Source organism: Amblyomma mixtum, chromosome 1 (assembly GCF_055824585.1).
Source record: "Amblyomma mixtum isolate Tamu chromosome 1, ASM5582458v1, whole genome shotgun sequence".
NCBI lineage: Eukaryota > Metazoa > Arthropoda > Arachnida > Ixodida > Ixodidae > Amblyomma > Amblyomma mixtum.
Window position 1 is genome coordinate 146,753,885 of NC_143012.1, and position 6,000 is coordinate 146,759,884.

A 6,000-nucleotide genomic window follows, 5' to 3' on the forward strand; every position below is an offset into this window, starting at 1 on the left:
TTTTCATGAATTTTATTATTTTTTAATTTTTCCACCTCGGCCCAGCCACAGAAAGCCTCCATGTCCGCAAACACTGCCAACAGCCCCTGTCATCGATCCTTCTCAGAGTCCACCTGTTGCACAAGGGGATTGTGAGGAGAGTAATGACTCCTCCGACATTACTGAGCACAACAAGAATGTGAAACAATCCAGTGATATCTTTTCTCTGCAACCAAGCAAGTTGATTAAGAAGTTGCAGGACTTGCAAAAAAAGAATACTGCACTCAATGAGCAGCTGTTACATTCCAGGAAGAAACTAAAGAAAGAGGCAAAACAAAGAAAGCGTCTTCAAGATAACATTTCTGCTTTGACTTCCAATCTGAAGTTTCTCATTGAGGACCAGAAGTCTGCCTCACACAAAAGAAACAGAAAGGAATGCGTGTGGAGTGCTGAGACTGTGAAAAAGGCTCTCCAGCTTAAGTGTGCCTGTGGCTCAACGGGCCATGACGCCTTGTTAGAGCAGGGACATCCGCTGCCCTCTAGAACTCTTTGCAGGCGTCTTCAGCATCTGTGATTTCAGCCTGGTGTCCTTAAAGAGATATTCGACATCATTGAAACAAAGGTTGCGGCAATGACAGACATTGAAAAAGACTGCGTTCTTTTTATGGACGAGATGGAAATAAGAAAGGGACTAGAACTCGACCGTGGCAGTGACACATTCCTTGGCACAATGACGCTTCCAGAGAGTGACCAACCTGCCAACCATGCACTTGTCTTTATGGTGGGTGTCATGAACACCCGATGGAAGCAGGTGATCGCCTACCACTTTACTGGGGCATATGTTTCCGGAGACACATTGAAAGACACTTGATCAGTCTGTGTACACTAATATTGATACAGCTCAGAAGTGGAGGAAGAAGAAGTGCTTCGCCATCTCGCTTGAGACCGCTCAGCAGTCTAGAACAGTTCTTGCGTCCCTAACTGTGTGGCGTGTAATATTCGTGACAAATCTGGAGGAGGTGCCAGGTACGCTTCGAGACCCGCGTAGGCTACCGACCAGTACGGATCTCACCCCAGTTCACCAGCGCCACAGCCTCCGCCTCCGTGGAGCGTCCCCTGAATTCAGACTCCTTCCGGCTGCAACCAGGGCTGCGCAACCTCGGTCTTCGGAGGCACCTGCTGCCATGGCAACTGAGATCAGGCTCCCGGCGCACATCCTCAGTCACCAGCCACAAACACCCCCGTCGTTTCATGGCGACGTGTTCGAGGACACCGAGGATTGGCTGGAGATCTTTGAGCGTGTTGCCCGTTACAACGGCTGGAGCGACGACCGTAAGGTCCACAATGTTTATTTTGAGCTTGAAGAATCGGCTCGGACATGGTTCGTAAACCATGAAGCTTCGTTCACATCCTGGGAAGCCTTCTGCTGCAATCTTATACTACTTTCCCGAATGCAGACCGTTGAGAACGAGCAGAAACTGCATTACTTGCGCAACCAGCGCCACAACGAGAGTGTACGCATGCACTACGAGGACATGACCCGCCTTTTTAAACGCACGGATCCCAACATGACGGAGGAGAAGAAGCTTTGCCACCTCATGCGGGGTGTCAAGCAAGAGCTCTTCGCCGGACTTGTGCGCAGCCCACCAAGCACTGTGGCAGAGTTTCTCACCGAGGCGGCAACTATGGAGAAGACGCTGGAACAGCGAGCCCGCCAATACAATCGTGATGTCAACACCTTTGGGTATGATCCCATCTCTATGCCTCTCGGTATCGACGTGACCTTTCTACGCGAGCTGGTCCGATCTGTCGTCAGAGAGGAACTGCGGGCCTTCCGGATGCCGTCCGATACACCATCTTTCCCGCCACTGAGTGAAGTCGTCCGGGATGAGGTGCGCCTGGCAGCACAACAGCACCAAATTTCTGAGGTTCCTCGCCAGCATGATGCAAGGCCCACGTATGCGTCCATCCTAAGTCAGGCCTCTGGGTATGACGTCAATGCTGCGACTCCAGCAGTGCTCTCGCCGAGCTCCCCTCGTGGCCACGCTCCGCCAGCCTACCAGCGACCGCGAAAGAGTGAAAAGTGGGGTGCCCCAAATCGTCGGCCCCCTCTGTTATCAGTGTGGTGAGACGGGTCACCTCTACAGGGCGTGCCCATACCGCCACGTGGGCCTGCGTAGTTTTGCGCTGGACGACCCGTGCCCACAGAACAGGGAACGACCGCATGAAATAGCGTATCATCTGTCGTTGCGCCAGAACCAAATCACGTCAGACCACCGCGAGGCTCGATCCCCGTCGCCGAGGCGCTACCGTTCTCCAAGCCCCCGTTAAGCCGCAGGATACTCCGGACGCCGTTCACCCAGTCCACGCTGGAAAAACTGATTCCAGCGGCCTCTGGAGGCAAGGCTGCTGATGCCGGGACTTGTGAAGATCCTCCTGCGCCACTACAACGCGACGATGTTTCTCCGGGAGTGAGTAGCGACAGCATCCGGCGCGCTGCCTCCGATTTGTACGTTAAAATTGATGGAGTCGACGTGACCACTGTGCTGGATACTGGTGCCGATTATTCTGTGATGTGCCTTGCCCTTGCCTTAGAACTGAAGAAAGTATTGACGGGGTGGTCGGGGCCTGGATGAAAGCCCATTCATGGGAAACCCCTGCCTTTATCATCAAATGCGCAAGGAACATTGTTGATAAATGGGCCGGGATCCGTGAAGACACCATGGCAGATTGTTTCAGAGAATATGTGATTCGACTGTCGGAGGGCCTCGAACTCAAGAAGTGAGCAATCGAGGATCAGCGCCCATGAAAAAAAAAAAATGGTCTGAGAGGGTGAGGTCAGCGCATTCCTTTTGGATATGTGGCCCAGGTTGGCTTCTCGCCACCCGAGGGTGGCGGGCCCGAGAGCGAGCGGTGATTCAAGCCAGGGCAGGAACCCAGCAAAGTCGGGTGTGAGATCCGTAGTGGACGCGGTGAGGGGGTGGATCTGACCCGTTGCGCGTGACTGGGACTGGGGTGGTCGGGGCCTAGCATTCGCACTGCTGGGGGTCATCTGATTATCCCCGCCGGCAGGTGCACAGCTCGTGTCGATATTTGTGGTTTTGTGTACGTCGGCGAATTTGTAATCCTCCGAGAGTGTTCGAGGGACTTGATCCTCGGTCTCGACTTTCTCCAGACGAACGATGAGGTCATTGACCTGCACGAAGCACGGGTCACGTTCTCGACGAAGCGGGCCGTGGAACGCACTGACACAGACGATTCACGCTTCACTGCTCTGCGACTTGTTGACGACGACGTAATGGTGCCACCCCGGTCCAGTGCGCTAGTTCTCGTAAGGAATGATTTATTCCACGACTAAGAAGGTGTCGCTGATAGCCACGTACCCCTGCTGCTTGAGAAGAGAGTAGCCGTCGCTCGCGGGCTCGTCCAACTACAAGACGGTTGTGCTAGTGTGGTCCTTACAAATCTTGCCAACGAGTTGCAGCACCTCGCCAATGGCACGGCTGTCGCCTTCCTGCATGACTTCGCCGTGGTGCCTCAAGTGTGCGTCCTGGAGACAAGCCCTAAAGGCCAGGCCCCACCATGCCCTGCCCTTCCGTCCGTCAGAATCAATCCGGATTTGGCGCCTGAGCAGAAGGCTCTTCTCTCAGCGCTTCTAACCGACTTCGTGGGTTGTTTTGCTACAAGCTCCAGGGTCGGTCGTACGCCTGTTGCAAAGCATCGCATCATAACCGACGAGACTACACCACCCGTATGCCAGTGCCCATGCTGCGTTTCTTCGACGGAACACGAAGCCATTAAAAGGCAAGTGGACAAAATGCTCGCCAACGATGTCATTCAACCGTCGACAATCCCATGGGCATCACCAGTGGTCCTCGTGAAAAAGAAAGACAATACCTTGAGATTTTGTGTCGATTACCGCAAACTGAACAACGTGACCAAAAAGGACGTTTACCCGCTCCCCAGGATTGATGATGCACTCGACAGACTACGTGATGCCAGGTTCTTTTCCTCGTTAGATCTCAAAAGTGGCTACTGGCAGATAGAGGTGAACGAGCAAGACCGCGAGAAAACTGCTTTTGTGACGCCTGATGATCTATACGAATTTAAGGTGCTCCCGTTTGGACTATGCTCAGCGCTGCCCACTTTCCTTAGGGTGCCCATCTGTTAGCTTATTTTGTTTTGCACAGAGCCTGTGATGTATACAACTTGCTTTTCGCCTCAATCACATAAGAAAAATTAGCAATTTCCAGAGAATGTTTGGAAGTAACTCGTAACGTAAAAAAGTGCACCAACCGTCAAATCCCTTTCATCATTTCATTTAAATTTCGCAATGAGATTTTGCTTCAAACATGCTGCAGTGCCTGTTGCTCACCGAAATAAGGCTTATCTGCATGCTTATGTCATTTGATCTGTTTATTTTTTTTTGTATTGAGCTCATTTTGTAGGAGAACAGTAAGCGAGAAATGCGATGCCGCTTAACAGAAACTTCTCACATTTGTCTTCAGATACCTCGCTTCGGGAAATGCAATAATGAAAATTGCCCAAGAGTTTCGACTAGAACTAGAAACACCACGAGAGGCTATGCATCTTACCTGTCAAGGGTTGTGGCAAGAGCTGGAGCCATGTTACATGAAGGTATGTGTAACTGCACACCAAGGTAAGTAGGAAAGCTATATACTTCAATGCCGAGCTCACGTTAAGTTGAAGAAAGAATGTTATATATAATTAGAAGGTACAAAAGGCTGGCGTTACAAACTTCATGAGGACATGAGGTGTTCCATGAGGCCATATCAAATTTAGTTGTTTTGAAAATTCTGCAATCTAGTTGTTCGCGCAGGCGCCCTGCCATCTTCTCACAGAATAACTATGCAGTAGCACTCGAAAAATTGTCACAACAGTTTCAAAAATGCAAATATGCGCTACTTCAGGCACCCACTGAGAAAGGGTGGCTGGAAATCGCAGCCGGCAGCATTGGCAGTTTCCGAACTGGCTCAGAGCTGTCAATGGCAAGCACGTGCAAACTGAAAAGCCTCCCAGTATGGGCAGCCTGTATTACAACTATAAGATATGTTCAAATGTCGGACATTCTGTGTCTGCGGATTCATGGCACAAACATAATTCAGTTGTATATGCTGCTCCATGGTTCTGCATGCAGTAAAACTATTCTTGTCTTCTTGCAGGGCACTTTTTCCATCGTTTTGATGGTGGTAGCTGAGAGCAGATACTCGTTTCGACTGATCGATGTCGATGCCCCGAGACATATCAGTCAGTGATGGCGGGGTGTTCAAGCGATCGCCAATGGGCAAGCGGCTAAATGCAGGATTGCTGGATATGCCACCATAAAACCAGCTGCCAGGCTCCCAGAACACTCTGCCATGTGTTTTCGTCGGCGACGAAGCCTTTCAACTTCAGATCGACTTCATGAGGCCATACCCGAGTTCCAGAGAAACAGCCTCTGAGAGGGTGTTCAACTATTGGCTCAGTTGTGCACGGTAGGTCTACGCAGCACTGTTTGTCTGGTATATCTTTATTTATGTTGTGTACGATAGCATACCATCTAAATTTACTTTCGCACGACACGAATGTGGCTCGAACATTTGAGGCTTAAAATGAAATTATAATATTTGTACATTTATTTCCTTTACATGATATAGAGAAAGTTAATTTCGCACAACAGAACAGCTTCTTTAAGACAAGTTAAATTACAGAAAACTATATTTGGGCTAGCTGTTAAGCACAATAAAGTTTTCTGCTAATAATTGGGGTTTGTTTTACACAAAACGGCAGCTATACACTCTGCAGATGTGTATTTTGCTGAATAATAATTTTTAGTGAGAATCAGCTATACGTAGTTCGATTATTGATCAAATTTTTCGCATAGCCAACACTTGGCTTCTTTGCTTTTAAACAACGGAGTGAGCTGCCACATAAAAAAAAAAAAACCCTATGCCTGTTATATTTTTCAGGCTTGACTTAATTACCTGGCTTAAAATGATTTGAAGCCGGAAAAAAATGGTT